This window comes from Ambystoma mexicanum, chromosome 6q, assembly GCF_040938575.1.
Source record: "Ambystoma mexicanum isolate Mex_15411 chromosome 6q, UKY_AmexF1_1, whole genome shotgun sequence".
Taxonomy (NCBI): domain Eukaryota; kingdom Metazoa; phylum Chordata; class Amphibia; order Caudata; family Ambystomatidae; genus Ambystoma; species Ambystoma mexicanum.
This window is the reverse complement of record NC_090937.1, coordinates 236436829-236455974: the sequence shown is the minus strand read 5'-3', so window position 1 is coordinate 236455974 and position 19146 is coordinate 236436829. Positions and strand designations below refer to the sequence as shown.

The 19146-nt window shown below is 42.0% G+C and overlaps 1 protein-coding gene across 1 annotated transcript in view; it reads right to left on the bottom strand.

The window, feature by feature from the left end:
* The window catches only part of LOC138515934 (NACHT, LRR and PYD domains-containing protein 3-like), a 661296-nt gene that overhangs the window by 101263 nt on the left and 540887 nt on the right, over positions 1-19146 (bottom strand). The window lies entirely within an intron of this gene.

The window sequence follows — 19146 nt, the reverse complement described above, 5'->3', positions numbered from 1 at the left end:
TAAGTGGCTGCGGACTGAGGGCCGCGCAGTCATGATTGCCAAGACCTGGTGTAGGCAGCGTGACTGTGTGGGCATGAGATGCCCCCGACTATGGCAGTTATCCGCTGAAATGACCCAGTGGACAAAAAATGCAGGACATTGAGCACCTTTTCCAAGGGATTCAGTGCTTGGGAGCACAAGGTGGGTGTTGTGAGATCATCCTCCCACTCAGTGACCAGTTCTAGGATGATATGTGGTGGAAACCTTTAACTTCCATAGACCTGGTCATCAGGCATCCCAAAAAGGCTGGTCATGGCCAAATAAATGTGGGGCCTGGCTATTCTCCTCCTCCTGCGGTGTCCCATGATCACTGCTGCGTGAAATGTGATATTCGTCATAGCTGTATGTTCTTGTTTGTTGTTTGCGTGCACTTTTATACTGCACGGTGGCGCTTCCACCTGCTTTTGTGTGGCGGACGTATTTGTGCGTGTCTTTTGGGGTGCGTGGGTTTTCCCTACTCGATTCCATGAATACGTGTTGTTCGAGAGCGTGTGGGCGTTGCGTGTATTTCCCAGCGGTACTTCCCCCGTCACGCCCACATTTTCACACGTTGTTCCCCATTCCGTGTGTTCCGCCACCTTTTTAGGTGTGTGCGCTAGAAGTTGTGCGCTTTCGCTGTGCGTGTCGCGCTCAGCGTTTGGAAAGTCGCAGTGACGTGTAAGGTAAGCGCAGATTTGGCGCAGCTCCCGGGGAAGCCACGTGCAGAGCCTTCCATGAATCGCCTGCATGCAAATCGCACGCGTGCGCTGGCTTTTTCACATTTGCGCCACTCATTTCGGTGCACAATAATTACATGAATTACCCCGAAAGGTTGCAGACCCCACAGTCACTCGAGACATCCCATTCATCGAAGCAAACGCTTGAGTTTATTAAAAAGCTGTGCAAGTCTTTTCCAAATCTCACTGTGCATGCCCCTAACTAGCTTTCAAGGACACTTCCCTGCGGGGCTTCTGCCTCCCATTGATTAGCTTCAGAAACCTTTGACCTTTGGCTAAAGAAATGTCATGCCTCTTGAATCCAGTCAAGCCTTCCAATCCTAAGGATTGCAGAGGACACAGCATACACACAATGTGTGTTTAATAGATTTTAAACCGACTGAGGATGTATTTCGCACCTCCATTTTTAATCTGTTTGATGCGTTTTGTGGTCCTATGATCAAAATAGCACCCTATGCATTAGGGGCAGATTAATGCATAAACTGGCCAAACCTTGTCAGGAAATTGGAAGGACACCTCAAGAATAACCCATGTACTAATTCTGATAAATTCATTCACATATTACATAAGTGAGTTGAATGTATGAAGAATAACTTTACTCAAAAGTATGCCAATCACTTCCTGTATTGAGATAGAATCCAAATGATAAATGTTTGCAATCATTGAACATAGGCAACAAAACTGAAACTGATCCAATGCATTTCGGACATATGTCCATCTTCAGGTAAAACATTCTGTCTGCTTCTAATCCAACATTATTTGTGAACCAATCAAATCTGCTGGGTGTGATTTACCTATCCCCTAACAGTGACACCAGTTGATGTCCTATTGTGAAACAGATACTGATAGGATTGAAAAGATCCTACATGGAGGCGATTATCAAACCTCCTGCATCTTGAGCAGCTTGTGTGCAGGTTTGATAATCGCTTCCATGGCAAGATGCCATGCCTCCAATTCCCTGTATCGGACAGGGACATATTTCAGACTCAGATGGGCAGTGCACACTTTCCATGCCTCCTCATACTCATTTAATAAATTACTGGAGTCTCAGTTAATCATAGACAACACTACTTTGGTTCATTGAAGATGTATTTGCCATGGAAATATTTGGTCTTTTTAAATCATAGACAACACTACTTTGGTTCATTGACTATTTATTTGCCATGGAAAGATTTTGACTTTTTTAAATCATAGACAACACTACCTTGGTTCATTAAAGATGTATTTGCCATGGAAAGATTTGAACTTTTTAAATCATAGACAACACTACTTTGTTTCATTGAAGATTTATTTGCCATGGAAAGATTTGGACTTTTTAATTTCATACGGCAGGAGGTAACATGAGGTGCATTTGATGAACCCAGAATAAAACAACCTTATTAAAAAATCAACACCATGAACATATTGTTTTGCTATTATTATGACCAATTAACCACAAATGAACACCAAGTTTTGGGTACATTGTACAATAAACCAAATGGGGAAAAGGGGGTTATTGAACTCTTTCTGAAAGAGTTAACATGAATATGGGTGGGAGAGGCGCTTAGCTCAATAGATGTTGTGAGAAGTGTATTCACCAAAGGTGACATCACAGTCACTTTCTCGCAGGCAGGACACTGGTTAGAACTCATATTTTAATATCACTTCTCTTTTCCCCCTCCAAAGTTACATTTCAAACATATCAACCTGGATGTGTCCCACATAATGGCAAGAAGGAAACCGACAAAATAGATAATTTGAATATAATTTGCATGTTGTGATGGGGCATCACTAAATAGCACTCAGAGACCTGAAGTCAGTTCAAGGATGTTTATTTTTAGTCTTACAACAATTGTGAGCTCGGACAGCATTGCTGAAATCTCAGGGCAAAATGGTTTTAGGGAATTTGACACTGGGGCGTCCTTCTCTCTCTTGGGCTAGCGCCACCGTAGCCCAGGAGTACGTAATCCTGGTTAGTTATAGGGCTTGGTAACCCCTACTTTCTTTAATCTTAAGGCTAAGACTGAGGTGGATTCTGTAAAGTGCTGGCTGGGCAACACCCTAAGGGTCTCCTAACTCTCCCTTTCCAAGACCCGCTTAGTGTTCTATAGGGAGTTAGGGAACAGCACCTTGCTCTCGCCATGTTGGATTCAATCACCAGCCACGCACAGTTTCGCCTTGCCCTTCTACTCTAGCTTTCCTCCTCCACACCACGTTTCTGTCCCGTTTTCCTGCCTAAAATGGTTTCTCAGTTGTTTGATTCAACTTCTATAGAAATCTGTGTGAAAGTTGTAGTTCAATAATCTGTAACCAGGATGAGCCGGAAAAGCATTTCATCCTTCTGCGAAAGACAAAATGAGTTACATTGAGTTAGCTTATGCCCCACACCCTACCATTTAGGGAAGAGGCAGTGGTGGCATACCAGAGTTTTTAACAGGCATAAGCATTGGAAAACTCCCACCAAATTCTCCAGAAGGCAAAGGAGCAGACCTGTACCCTTGATTGGGGACAAAACTAAAGTAATGTATGGTATAGGGAGTTCCCCACATACATCGTAAATCGAGGACAGCATATTCCATATCCAAGAGTGTTGTGTCCCAACTACAAATGTGTAGCAGTCAAAGATCCCAAAGCCACAACCCGCCGGCCTGAGAAAAACAATTTTGCCGTCAGGCTTAACTGAGACAAGGTCCAGGGTCCTAGCAAGACACAAGGCATACCAGTGCCGTCAACTAAGGAACAAAATGTGGTGCACCCTACATAAATTTACAATATTTTACTCACAAACATGTCGCAGTATCTCGGTATGACCACCAACCCCTCCCTAAACCAATGAGAGTTACACAAGCCAAACATAATGCAGAAGAAAACTGGAAATAAATTCTAGACCTTCACACAATATAAACAGGCAGAATTGTGAGGATATTTTCTTACTCCCTGATGTTAAGACCCCTTGCATGAATCCCCTCATTCTGACTTTAAGAGTTTAATTTAGAGAATTGTCAGTGCCCTGAACAAGATCACCCAGAAATTGCTCCAGAAATTGGACCCCTCCCTGCCCAAAAAACGTTTTGACCATGACTGACAAACCTAAAAGCAGGCTATGTAAAACAAGAGGAGAAAGAAGGTTTTATGGCATGTAAAATCCATAATAGAAGACTCCCCTAAGTGATTGAACACTAGAGAAATCTCGTTCTATCACTACTTCAGAAAAATTGAAAACCAAAAAGGTTCCCAAAATGTACAGTGAGATAATTTAACCCCTGAGACAGAATTGAAAAATAATCTGTCATCAAAATTCCGAGAAAAAGCCAAGAAAATCCAGAAAATTATGAATCAAATGTGAAGATCTAAGTTTGCAAGATAAGAACTCATGAGCACACTAAATTAAACGGTTTCCAAAATGAGAAACAGCTAAAGTAACAAAAAAGAAAAATCATTGTTGGAGCAATGACATTATTGGCAAAGAGCCTAACGAAAGACCACATAACCACCTTTGCTATACCCGTACAAGACCTTTGACATATCTCCTTGCCAGTCTGACCTCTTGCTCCCATGGTCAACACAATACAAAAAATGGAACCCTTAGATGGAGGATGACAACATATTCATTTGTGTTTTTTATATAAATACTAACAAATGATTTGATACCTTCATTTCAAAACGTTTTTTAATATTTTTTATATGTAAAGTAACACCCAACGGTGTAACATTTTTTAAAACATAAAACACAGTTTACATTTGTTTTAAGATCCACAAAAACATTCAACCCTACATACCATTCATTTCACTTTATCATACCAACATTCACACAAATATTCTATAACCTCACAAATTAGATCACACTCCAATAGTCTAGTATATCATTATTCAGTTTAGATCCTCTAAATACAATCTTCACATATAAATAACTGCCTGTCTTTTAATCAGGCAGTATGTCGAACATGTTTCAGGATGTATTTTCTAGACTTTAATCAGCCAATTAGTTAATAATGCCCTTTTAGCTACTCCACAAATTGGGAGTCAAGATGAGCTGGAAAAAAATAAACCAGAAAATGAAAAAACTCACTAGGACGGACCTTCATGGCAAATTCATGCTGGAATATTTAAAAGCAGGGATTATACCTTAAGGTCTCCAGGTCAAAAATATGCCGAGAATATTTGTTGACAACCCCAAATTCCAAAACAATTTCAGTGGGGTTGGCAAAAAATGTTCTCGGAATTGGATCATTTTAATAGTGGAGACAGCAGAAGAAGAGGCCCAGAAGCACAGGCTCGAATTGGCAGAACTTCAAAAATTATTTTTGGATAACAAAACTATAAAGGTTGCTAAAAAACAACTTGAGGATCTCGAATGTGAAATTAAAAAGTTTAGACAGCTAAACCTGGACAGCAAGATTGCTAAATTACAAAAAGACATCTCCAATTACAAAGAGGAGAACATCTACCCGTACTTAAGGGAAGGTTTTTTCGTTGACCAAGCAAATGTTCAAAAATACCGAAGAAACAACAAGTATGTGTCTTTTTCAAATACTTCCGGCTCCTCGAGTGGCTCAGATCCATCATTCAACGCACAGGGAGGATCTAATGTAGGTGGCAGAGGAGGCCAAATGAAACAACAGGGTTTTTCCACGGGAACCAGAGAGGGTGCCCACGCTAAGGCCAAGGACCGGGCATGCGCATCGACAGTGGTATCAGAACCAGTAGGTGATGGACCAGATACCTATCATTAATTTGTCCCCCATTGTACTGACTGCAGAACAACTGAGTCTATTGTCTAAAGGACTTTCCTTTGTCCCAGTGGCTTGAGCAGATTGTTTTACCACAGAACTTGAAGTACACAGATTCTTCCGCAATGTGCGGTTGAAACATTACTTTGAGGTGTTTTTACCCAACCAAAAAGGGAATGTGGACAGTGACAGACAAACATCTGACAAACAACGTAATATCACTGGTTTAAAACCAAAATCGACTTTTTGTCCTCCACCTTACTCTTGCACGCCTGAAATAATAACTTTTGAGAACAGGGTAATGCAGGAAGTTCTGAAAGCCACTGAAAAAGCCTAAAAACATTGTGTGAGATGGAAGGTGTCACCATCAAGCCAGCAGACAAGGGAGGAAGGGAGGGGGGATCATCATCTGGCAAACAAGAGACTATGATAAAGAATGCCTTTGCCTTCTTGGTGATGAAAAATCGTATATGAAACTTGATATCGATTCCACCAAGAGGCTTGAAGAGGAGATTCAAAGTCTCATAGCGCACGCTGAAGATCAGGAATGGATCAGTGAAGAAGAAGGCTGTTTCCTCAGAAAGTTCAAATCTAAGAGGGCAGCCTTCTATATCTTACCTAAGATCCATAAAAATAAAGAACATCCTCCCGGACGTCCCATTGTGGCAGCCATTGATTCTCTGTTAGAACCCCTCTCGGTCTATGTTGAATTCTTTCTGAAACCATATGTAGAACACATGCCTTCTTATGTGAAAGACTCAGGTGATATGATACGTATTATAGAACAGTTAGACATCAGGCCGGGTGACATCTTGGCAACTATGGATGTAGAATCCCTCTATACCTCAATTCCTCAAATGCAAAGTTTGGCCGTTTTGGCAAAATTCTTAGACAAACGACCAGAACCCCACTCTCCACCTACAGGGGTCATTTTAGAATGTGCACAGCATGCTATGACGGAATTTTTTTTCCTTTACAAGCAAAACCTATACAAGCAAAAGTGCGGGGTAAGTATGGGGGCGACTTTTGCCCCGGATGTCGCAAATCTTTTTATGGTTGACTATGAAGAGAATTTTGTAACAGGATCAAACAGCCTCTTGAAACAACAAGGAGACCTGTGCCATAGCCTGGTGGCATGGTACAGGTACATTGATGATATTTTCATCATATGGAGAGGGACCAGTGTGGCTCTGTTAGCCTTTAAAGATTGGCTAAAAACTTGTAGTCGTGAGATTAACTTCACATTGGAATGGAATGAGACCGAAGTTAGTTTTCTAGACTTAATGATTAAAAAAGTTGAGAACTCCTTGGTTACTACTCTGTATCGGAAGCCCACCGATAGAAATACTTTACTTCATTTTTCAAGTTTTCATCCGGTGGCACTCCGGCAATATCTTCCAAATGGCCAATTTTTTCAAATGCGTCGCAATTGCTCTGAGAAGAGAGAATTTGACAAACATGCAATATTTCTAAAAGACTGATTGACCTCAAGGGGATATCCTAAAACACTTGAGAAGGATAATCTTAAGAGGGTATCTAATACCAACCGAGAAATTTGCCTGACTCCACGAAATAAACAAAAAAAAGATCGGTTAGTATGTGTCACCACTTATAACCCAGTCAGCAATGACATAAAAAAAGATTATTAACCGTAACTGGGATCTAGTCAAACGACCAGGAGTTCTAAGTAAAAAAACAATGTTTGCGTTTAAAAAATGTAAGAACTTAAAAAAGCAACTGGTACATACCTACCAAGAAAAACAGAAAGATCAAACACTGTTGAATCAGTGGGCTTCACCCCCCATCGTAGGGCACCACAAATGTGGTAACTGCGTGGCCTGTCCTTTGACAGAAACTAGAACTCAGTTTATCCACGGACAAATTAAATGGCAACTAAAACATCATACAAATTTCAGAACAAAAAATGCCATTTACATTATCATCTGCACTTACAGGTTGTTGTAAATTGGGAAAACCACACGTGAGATAAAACAGTGTATTGGGGAACACAGGAGTTGTATCCGCAATAAAGTAGCGGATATGCCACTGGTAGAACACTTCACACGCTTTAAACATCTAGACAGTGACCTTAAATGGTTTGTCCTTCAAACTGTCAGTCCCTCAAAAAGCGAAGGGGACATGGCCAATATATTGCATAAAATGGGACAACGATGGGTTTACTCCCTAGATAGTGTGAAGCAAGGTCTGAACCTATCAGTGGAAGGAGAATCATGGTTCCTCCTCGTGAGCAGGTATTATAAATATTGATGTGGTGTCCCTTTAATACTCAGAACACTTCTATATCAGATAATCTATGGGACGGTGCAGATTTATCAGGTAACCCGAGGTAGTAGGGTGTGTATCTCTTGTGGACAGCACCCGAAAATGAAAATAAAAATGATCTGCATATTTATCTAGCATGCAGTATCCAGGTGATAACAAAAAATGTATCCTCATAGAACCAGTTGATCATTTCTGCTCGTGAGGTAGTTCTCGCGATGTCTCAGATCTCTTGCAATTCTCTCATGTCAATATATTATTGCGAAATGCAATTCACAGGTTTATCAGGTAACCCGAGGTAGTAAGGTGTACTTAGTTAGCATGCGGTATCCAGGTGATAATGAAAATGTATCCTTATAGAACTAGTTGATCATTTTTGGTCGTAAGGTTGCTTTCGTGATGTCTAACATCTCTCGCAATTGTTGCGTGAAAATACATTATTGCGAAGTGAAATTTATAAATCCACTCTAAAATTTCTAAGGAAGCAATATAAATATGATTAGAGGCATTTAAATGCATGAGGATAAAGAGTAGATGCCGGATACACAGCACACCTAGGCAGTCCTGTTTCTATGCCACAGACCGGGCCGGTCAGGTGACATATAAGCGTGGACGCTTACAGTAACGCATACCGTTTGCCAAACAGAGGAAGCAATGCACAGAGAAGCAGGTAAGAAATAGTGTGGAGTGCCTGAGAAATAGGGGTGGCTAGACCCAAATGCAAGAAGTTTAGTAGTATGTATTTATATTATTGTTTGATAGTCTAAAAGGCAGCTGCTTTCTAACCAAGTACGCAACCTATTGCACGCAAGAGGTCGTTAGAAGCAGATTGAAATTCTAATGTGGCCAAGGACTGCCTGAATGTTTTTAAGAGTACTGTTGAGATTATCTAGATAAGAAGTCATGGGCAGGTGGCAGCGGCGAAAGACATTAGATAAGTGCAGGTGAAAATACATTATGCTGCATATATAGAGGAGGTGCATGAATTTAAAGGGGCTCCTATGAATCCAGCTTTTTTACCAATAAGCTAACGAGCTTTCTTACACGTGCTTTCTTGTTGCAGAAAATAATTCTAGGATAGGGTTTTGAATTCATTGAGACCAGTGTATACTAAAACTAAAGGAGGTGCCAGTTTGACATTATCCAATTTGATGAAGACCGCCAGAATAATACAGTGAAAATAAATGAAGAGAGAATATGAGTTGGCCCATTGTATTCCTAAACATTAAATAGTGACGTTGTCATGTTTGTTTAGGTATGGTCCTTAAACTGGGGACATTGTACAGAGTTGGTCTTTTGTGCTAAGGAAAGTGTGCATACAAGAAAGGAAGGCCCTTTTCGAAGATTGTTTGGTGAGACACCGCGAGGGAGTCTTCACCTGTGGCTTTAAAAGTAAGTGCATATATTGGCCAATGAAAATAGATTAAAATATCTCCAATAATAAGTAAAAGCTTACTGCATTAAACTGTATTGTTGTACGGCATCCTTGTAGGTTTGTTCTTATTGTTTAGCGACTCCTATAGTGGTACCGACAGGATTTATCCATACTGTAGTTGTTTTCCACATCGCTATTATAAGATGAAGGTGGACACGACACTATGTCCTATACATAGACATGATTTCACAATAATAGTGTGTGAGTAAATTAGGAGGATGACATATAGATGATATGTAATCAAGGTGTTTTTATTTCTATTGTTTTAGGTAATTTGATCCAGCATACTAGATCTCAGGGGACGCTATTGTTGTTCCTGTTGCTTGTCCTGAAGATGGTTGGCATACATAGTGGACTGACTAAAGTCTAGAAAATACAACCTGAAACACGTGTCGACATACTGCCTGATTAAGAGACAGGCATTTATATGTGAAGATTGTATTTAGAGGATCTAAACTGAACTATGATATACTAGACTATTGGAGTGTGATCTAATTTGTGAGGTTATACAATATTTGTGTGGATGTTGGTATGATAAAGTGAATGTTTTAGTGGATCTTAAAACAAATATAAACTGTGTTTTATGTTTTAAAAAACTTTACACCGTTGGGTGTTACTTTACATATAAAAAATATGTCTTGAAATGAAGGTATCAAATCATTTGTTAGTATTTATATTAAAAAAAATTAATATGTTGTCATCCTCCATCTAAGGGTTCCATTTTTTGTATTGTGTTGAACATTTAGCCCATAGGACCCAAGATTCTTGGGCACTCCCCTTTATTTTTTAAACTCTTGCTCCCATGGCCAAGACTTACAACCATGGGGTCCTCTTTGATAGCGACATCTGACAGTAGAAATTAATCACTACCACTGCCTCTGTTGCTCATATTGGTATACGCCAATTTTATTTCGAATGCCCCATTACTGCACGTTCTACAAGGGTGAATTGGTTGGATACATACTTTGCCGCCCCACCTTTTTGCATTTTGGTCGTCGTTGCGCTCCGTTGCTTGTTCTCCATTTAAAATGGTCTCTCCTTCGCTGCTGTGTTGGGTTCTTCTTTATCAGCTGTGGGTTGAGGTGATGGGGTGTATGTGACAAAAAGGGATCAGGGGTATGCAGAGCTATCCCCCGCTTGAAAAAAATGAAAAACCAACATTACATTGTTATCTCCCGAAAATTTCACGAGATTTAATTTCTCACATCATTTTTCCTGATACATTCACTGGCCCCTTTTGAAGGTAGGTTTTTTTCTTTAATTTGATTTATTATCGTTGTAGACATAGCGCAGCAGTTGTCCCTCCTTCTCTACATCGGGTAGTGTTGGTGCACACAATGGGCCTCATTACGACCCTGGCGGAGTGGGTTTACGCCAGCGGTATTCGCGGCGGACCCGTCCGCCCCACTACGAGTTCCCGTAGCGCCATGGAGCGTTTTCCGCCTGGTTTTTCCGGGCGGAGAAATCCATGGCGCTACGGGACCGTATTTTACGGTGGCGTAATTAACGCCTTCCCCACTCCCATTATACCCTATGGGGCAAAAATGGGAATGGGGAAGGGTAAAATGGGGAATGGGGATTTACCGCCCCGCCAAGGTCGGAATGGGGCGGTAAATCCGCCAACCCCCATGGCGCTATCGGCAGCTTTCCGCCGTGCTCCATGGTGCATTTGGCGCCACGATTTCCGCCAGGGTCGTAATGAGGCCCAATATGTTTTGCCAGCTTTTTTTTTTTGTTTTACCTGCCTATGATGAAATTGCACCCGATAAGATCAGGTGGATCACTCATATTAACCTCCTGAACATTTGGAAAATTTGTCATTTTTTCACTCACCAATTTACAAAAACATTAAACTCCACTCTTCTGCTCAACAAACTTGACTACTGATCAAGCCAACTCATTGGTCTTTATCTCTAATCCTTCGTCCCTCTACACAAAGTCATCAAATTTGCTATCCACACTTTCTACAACCTACCCAGATCCGAAGCCAATTCTACGTACCGACAACATGCTGATTGACTCGAGATCCATGCACAACCGCTGCTTTTTTCACTTCCTTCTCCTAATCCACAAAGCTATCAATGGCCTTGCTCCACAGTACCTGTCTGATTGTATATATGTTTACTCACCATCTCATTCCATCCACTCTTCCTCTACACTCAGCCACACTGTCCCATGTCCCCTGTGCCTCCTCTCGCTTCTGCTCTATCACCCTACTGAGCCCGCTCCACTGGAACCGGCTGCCTATCACATTCAAAGCCTGCCAAATTGTGGATCTTTTCAAAGTTTGGCTTATCCTTCACTTAGTTGCTAAAGAGGGAGCTCCCCATATCCTCATCCCATTCTCCCTACCTGACCTCACCACTCCCTCCATTGATGCTTATAAAATTCATATTTTTTAGTTACACAGTGTTCCTGTTTAGTCTGAAGCATTTGCCAACTTATGTTAATGTTACCTTTGCAAGTCACATGTTTCTTATACATATTTGTTTCTGCTTTGTTTTGTCCCTGGTATATGTCCCACTTTTTTTGCACCCTCATAAACCGGCTAACTAATTGTTTTTATCTTTGTGCTATTATACCAGGAACATTTCCTCATGCCTCCGCCACATGTAAATGTGGTATTGTATGTTATTTCTGATCATAATTGATATCCCTGTTCTTCAAATTAATAAAAATGCCAACCTAAAGAAAGGAGAGGCAGCCCTCATCTCAAACACCTCTTTTATACCCATAACAGACTCCATCAAAAGAATTATGAGATCCAGTGACTCTATTTGTTTGGTTATCCCAAAGAGAAAATGGGTGAATGGCTTCCAAGCACAAGCAGCACGATTATGGAATAGTCTTCCCAAAGATCTGTGTGCAGACAGAAACCCTACGACATTTAGGAAAAAATTAAAAACAGTGCTCTTTGAATGACTCTTTGACCTGACCGTTTGTATCTGAATTGATCTTTCCTGCACTTTTTGCATCCTGAAGCCTGCAGGCTCCAGCACATTACAAGCAAACAAACAAACAAATAAATAATCATTGACACAATAACAACTGCCCATCTAACCCAATATAGCAATGATAACAAATTACTACTTGTACACCAATAGACCTTAGTCCCAAGAGAAGCAAAGGAACAACCTCTTTCTTCATGAGAAAATAAATATTAAAATCCCTGGATAATAAGAGTAACCTTATACTTCTGAACTTATCAGATGCCTTTGACATGGTCAACCACCAACAGATGAAGAACAAATCACTTACATCTCAGTAATGCTCTTGCGGATGGATGTTCCTAAAACATTCCTCATCCATGATACCTTTCTCCCAATGCAGCTGCTCCGCTGAAACGTTTCCACTCTCAGCAGGCAAAGCATGGCTCCACCTGATGCCTCTAGGCACCCCGTGCCGGAATTGACATTGGGCCAGTATATAGTGAGGTGCCGCACCTGTGACCTTAGTTCCACCCTTTTTCTCTAGCACTCTGATGTGGCGGGACCGCAGAACTAAGGGTTACCGGCTATACACCAAGAGGGGCAGAAAGGGAGGGTGACGAGGGATCTGTGAAAGGAGCATCTATCAGAAAGAACATGTAAGTAATTTGTTCTTCTAACGGATTTCTTTCTCCCACGGATTCCTCATGTATGATAGTCTTCCATAGCAGTACATTGATCTGGAGGAGAGGGAGAGAAAGAATACCACCTAAACCAGAAAACTCTGAAGGACAGCTCTACCAAAAAAAAGCATCCTGTCCTGACCGAGAAACCAAGCAATAATGTTTTGCAAACATTTGCAAATAAGCTCACATAGCCAGCCACCTGACAAATGTTGAAAACAGGGACTTCATGTTGCAGAGCGGAGGCGGCATCCAGCCCTCTAGCCTTCTGACATGCAGAGGATGATCTACCTTGATAGGGTCTGTTTGGTCACAGCGCTGCCAGCATGGACACCAGCCTAACCCACGAAAAGCTGGTCACCTTTCAAGGTCTCTCTCATCTGAGAGATGCAGTAACAGAGGACCAGCACCAGGTCCAGAAAATTGAATAATTCCTTAGAAAAATGAGGCGATGGAAAAAAGACAGGAAAAAGGATCTTTTGGGAGAGATGGAAATCAGACAGCACTTTCGGGAGGACGGACAGCCTCATTTCAACATCACCTTCTCTTTGGAGAAAACCAAATAGCAAGGTTCAACAAACAATAACGGGTTCACTCCCCTGCGTAGTGGAAGTGATGCGACCAGGAAAATCCCCAAAAGGGTTACAATTCTTAAACAAAATAGAGCGGCTCAAATGGAGCCGCAATAAGAAATAGTAACACTGACAGCCTGATTCATGGAATTATTTGCGTGAAAAACGCAGATTTGCACGCCTTTCTGCCCGAAAATCCCTGTTTGAAGTATGGGGATTTTCGGGCAGAAAGGCGCGCAAATCTGCGTTTTTCACACAAATAATTCCATGAATCAGGCTGTAAATCCAAATCCCAAGCCAGAACAAACAAACTTGCATAGAGGAAACTGACTACACAATCCCTGCAGAAATTGCATGATCATGGGAATCGTGAAAAGCAAGCCTTGCTCCGGGGTGCTCTTGAAAACAGATAGTGGAAAGATACCCCTTTACAGTAGCAATCTGCAGACCAGACTGGGCCAAAGTAAGCAGAAAAGCCAAAACAGAGGATGTGGTGCAAGTAAAAGGGTTCAGATCCCTCTCCTGCACCAAACTGGAAGGCTATGCACCTGCATAAATGGAGTTGTTGACAGGTCTTCGTGGCAGAGAAGAGCACGTCCAAGATGTCTTCTGACAAATCCAACTCCTTAAACCTCCACTCGACCGTCAGTGCGCTCCCAAAAGCTCCCTGTCTAGGACATTTCCAGGAGCAGTACCACTTGCACTTCTTGTTCAGACTGGAAGCAAAGAGATCCACGTATGGTGTTCCCCAACAGGAGAAAACCTCCTCCAGAACTTCCTCACAGAGCTCTGACTCGTGGGAGGCCGAACTCTGTAAAATCAAGGCAACCGCAATGATGTTCTCCTTCTCGGCCAGATGAGCAGCCATCATAGATGTGTTATTCTCCAGTGTCCAGAATCACAGTTGCATTGCTTCTCTGCACAGAGGCAAGGACCCCACACCACCTTGTTTGTTGAAGAACAACATGGCCATTGTGTTGTCCCTCAGGACCAGCACAGTATTGCTCAGTACTGAAGGAAGGAAGGCGACCAAGATCAGTCTGATTGCCCGAAGTTCTAGCAAATTGATGTGTTCTTGACATTCTTATGGAGATCACAGGTCGCTCACCAATAGGTCTTGCAGGTGAGCGCCCCTGCCATTCTGGTTGTGTCCGTGACCGATGTCAGTTGGGGGCCAAGGTTGTTGAAATTGGCCTAAGCAGCCTTCGTTCCTCAGATCTTGAGTTTTCAGAAGTGTGCAACCCCCAGGCCACTTTTCAAGCATCCCATGCTGTAGGCACAGCTAGATGGGGCAAAATACATCCAAAATGGACCAAGTCTCTCTCCAAAACAATACATGTTACATTACTCTGAGTTATTAGTTTCTTAGATGCTGGTTATCATATGATCACTCTCATCATCGCCAATACGTATTGTTCTCAATGCATATTAAATCATAATGATTGATTCATCAGTTCAATTAATTGGTTTATGTTACATGCCAACACGTTTTTCGCCCTCTATGGGCTTTATCAAGGCTGCAACCATTAGTAAAATTCAGGTCCATAGGGACATTCATTGGAACGTGTAAAGTGAGAAAAGGTGAATACATAAGAATTAATATCATGTTTGATAATGATAATCTGGTTACAGTATATTCTAATTTGATTAGTTGCATCTAATTAATGGCGAATACCTCCCTTTTTTGGAAAACCATCCTTCATGAATAATCAATTTGATATTCGATATAATTTTGGGGAGAGCGCATTTGAATAGGATCTTATATAAATTGTATTCACTACTAATACTAATACTATGTGGTTTGAATTCTATCACCAAGTTTTCCTCATGCTAGACTCTCATTACCCTACATAGAGTTTGTTATGGGTGGCGCAAGCTGTAATGTTGAAACCTGGTGCTTAGTAATACATCCAAGATGGCCAACTTGTTAAAGGAGACAAATGTCAAGCATGAGCTATGTGTTTGTTTTTAGAGCCACGGATGGTGTAGAAGTTGGCGGGGTATCTAAAGAGGGGATGGACGAAGAAAAGAGAACATGATATGTGCGAGGAAGACCTATTCCACCAAAGAAGGAGCCACACTGCATGAGAAGTGGTTGCAGGTGGAAAAGAAGTGGAAACTAATGAATTGGAAAGACTCCCTAATGTGTTTAGAGCTTCAAAGGGTCTGAAGGAGCAGTAAGCATATTTGTTTGGAACGGATGAGTTTCCTGTATTCGCAGAGATGGGTGAGCTGCAGATGTATGGGGCATGAGCATTTCTGCAGTATTTGTTGAGATTTAGATGTGAAGATGTGGAAAGGCATTTTGTTTGAGCAGACTCGTTCGATCCAGTAGTGCAATGGAAAGGAATTGATTTTGGTAACAAAGACCATTGAATCCACATAATAAACACAGTTCATCAATATAAACCATATAACAACATTTTCGGACATAATATTGTAAATCATAAATACAGAAATTATAATTAAATACAAAAAGACTTCATACCCAAAATATACCACCACAATATTAGAAACTGATGTATTTCCTTCTTAGTGCAACAGTGTCAATGGATTTACACTGAGACATGGTGTAGGTTATGATCCATATGCATGATTCAGTGTCAAATGTGAACACATACAAAAATGGTTAGATGGGGTGTAAGAAATGTTGAGATCATCAATTTTCAGGGATTTTAGGGACAATGGTAAAAGATGAAACTGAGAGGCTCAAAGTTGAAGGGCAACCTTGGAGTGTGGTGGCTGGGCTTAATTAATCAAAAAAGTTGAAGTCACCAACCAGTAGAGGAGAAGGAGGTTAACACTGTCAGCAAATTCTGCAATTCTACAGGTTAGGACCCATGCTCAAATAGGACCACCTTTCCCACTATGTGCATGGGCCGCATCTTAGATCTTCGTCCACTGGTCTACACTCCATTCCAAAATTCAAACTTCATAAGTGGGGCTGTCACTTGTTTGTGGTTCAAGTGTCGAAATTATGGAAGTCTATCTCACCCTTTATACGTATCCTTGAAGACCACCTGATCTTTAGATGTAATTTAAATACCTTTATGTTCTCCAGATAATTTGTGGCAGGCTCTATTCTGTGAAGTTCAAGATTTTAGCACCTTGATGCTTGTTTGGAGGCGAGTAGTCGTGCTGTACAAAACCTCTACCTACCTACCAACAATGAAGGAGAAGGGATTTTCCAAGTGCCCATATATTACAGCATTCTGGAAAGTAAAGGTGCAAGAGGGTCAAGGAAGCCATCACAAGAACAGGAAGAATAAACATCAATGAGGGAAATGGAGATGGGGCGAGGGAGGAGGTGAGAGAGAATTAGAGAGTGTGTGTATTTGTGTTTGTGCGGCCACTATGCCTCACAGTTCAGCATTCCTGTTCTTAAAGAGGAATTTGTTGTCAGAGAAATGATGGAGCCAGGTTGTTGAGATTAAGGGAGCAAGTCAGAAAGTCAGGTTTGAGATAAAGCGCTTACATTGATGGCATGTTCGTTGCAGAAGGGCATTCAGTAGAAGATATTTAAGAGACTAGGTAGAAGTTAAGTGGGGTGACGAAAGAAAGGAGTGAGATACAGAACGTTGGATATCCAAGGATGCAAGCATCTGCTTTGTGTAGCTTGGAATAGTTAAGTGGAAGCAGGAGAGAGAGACAAGTTGCAAAGAGGAGTAGTGGAAGGGAGGGTATTTTTTTGGTGGGGAGCTCCAGAGTGACCAAGAATAATAGGTCACAGGAGGTTCTGGGAGAAGTGGGAAGTCACCTTTGAGGGTGAGGTTATATTTAAGGCGTGAAGGTTGCATCCATTGCGGGTGGGGTTGTAGGCACATTCAAGAATAAACAGATGAATACCTGAAGTGTTCTGAGGAATATAGGAAACCTGGTCTTTGAGCATGTGTTGTCATTCTTGCTGTGCCCTCAGGACCAACATTCAGATGATGATATACCTTGTGATTTTACTAAATATGCTAATGGTACTCACATCTAAAAATTTGTCATGTCAAAATGTGGTATTCTCTGGGCAAGATTCCTATCGGAATAACAGCCAACAGAGTTTAATGATGGAAAGGAACACACCTGTTTGTGTAGAGAATATGGGGAGACTGTACAGTACCAGAAACATAGTTCACCCACTTAAATAGGTGAAATATATCTGTTTGTTAATGAAGAATCTTAAGTGGCAGCTCATGTATCCTTCAGGAATGAGTCCATTTCACGACTCTCACTGTCTGAGAGCCAGTGGATTGATTTCCCACATTAATCATGACACCACCCAGGGTATGTATGTGAAATAGGTATTTCCCCAAGTTTTCCCTTAATGTTTTATACACTGTGACAAATCCACATCTTTGAGGTAAGTGGATGAGACTGTGACCCTAGTGCAAGGTACCGGCATCCACTCCATGACGCTGGCACCAGGTGGGGTACACAGAGGAAACCCCAGGCACCTCAGTTCATCCAAAACACCATATGTGTTCCATATCTTGAGTGTTCTAATCCCAGTGGTGTAAAATACTACCATCTCAGCACCCAAGTGTAATGGCATATGCATTTCATGTAGAAAGATTATAACAGCAACAGAGTAGAATGGCTTCTAGATAGTAAAATGTTTCACAATTATATGTCCATATCAGTGGATCATAAGCAGTATGCAAGCAAGTGTCTGCACACCAATTTTCAAATCACCCCTTATATCGAAGGCGAAGCCGGCCCACAATCTCCAAGGCACACTGGTCAAGGCTACTGCCTGTTATATGCCTGTTCACCCCACCGAGGAGCAGGAGCAGGAGCTCCAACGAGTAGGTCCCGACACTGCAGGAGCAGCGGTCTTACAGAGGAGAAGCTCCCACCACCCACGAGCCAATTTCGGTAAGCGCTGCTTCTTCGCGCTAAATCGCCCAAATCTGCAATTTTATCCCTCCTTAATTGCAAACGGGCGTTTCTGGAAGCCCTGATTCAAATCCGAGTGTCCAGATTCGCATTGCCTTAAAGAAGCACTTTTAATGTGCATTTCCTGCATTCTGGTACACGAGGTACCAAGCATCTTCCAAAATGGCCACCCGTTTCTGCCTGGAGCCCATCTGCCTAGCCAGGCTCCCCACAACAGCCAATGCCGCCATCTGATTGGCCTGTGACCGTCCTTAACAGCCATTGGCTGCCGGCAGGCGAAGCCGGCCCACAATCTCCAAAGCACACTGGTCAAGGCTACTGCCTGTTATATGCCTGTTCGATGCCGTTCGACTGCCCCTGCCGGTCTAGACCATCTGTATGAGGTAACTTTTAAAAAAAAAAAAGGAAAACTTCTATGCTGCCCCTACACTGCCTCTTTGTATGACACCTCCGCCTGCCTATTATCCTTCATCCGTTACTCTGAACTGTCGTCCTGCACACTTGAGTACTATCTACAAAACTACTCGGCTGTGTACTACAATTGTCGCTTGTAGGCTCCTACCAACCAGAGAGCATCACGTGCTCTCTGCTGACTGTGCACTGCCTGGGCCAATTCGTTCATGCTTACTGCCGATTCCTAAACTGGCTCAACTATAGTGAACTTCCCCACTGCTATTTTCGTGCTGCCATAGTTAAAACCACACCTACTCTATGCTGGTATTGTACTGCCCTAGCTGACCTCGAACCTGCCGATAGTGATCTGTGCACTGCCTTAGTTAAGCACACCTGTTTATTACTGATTGTGTACTGCCCGCACTGAATTTGAACCTGCCTATTGTGATATGTGCACTGCCTAACTAAAAGCACACCTGCTTATTGCTGATTGGGTACTGCCTGCGAT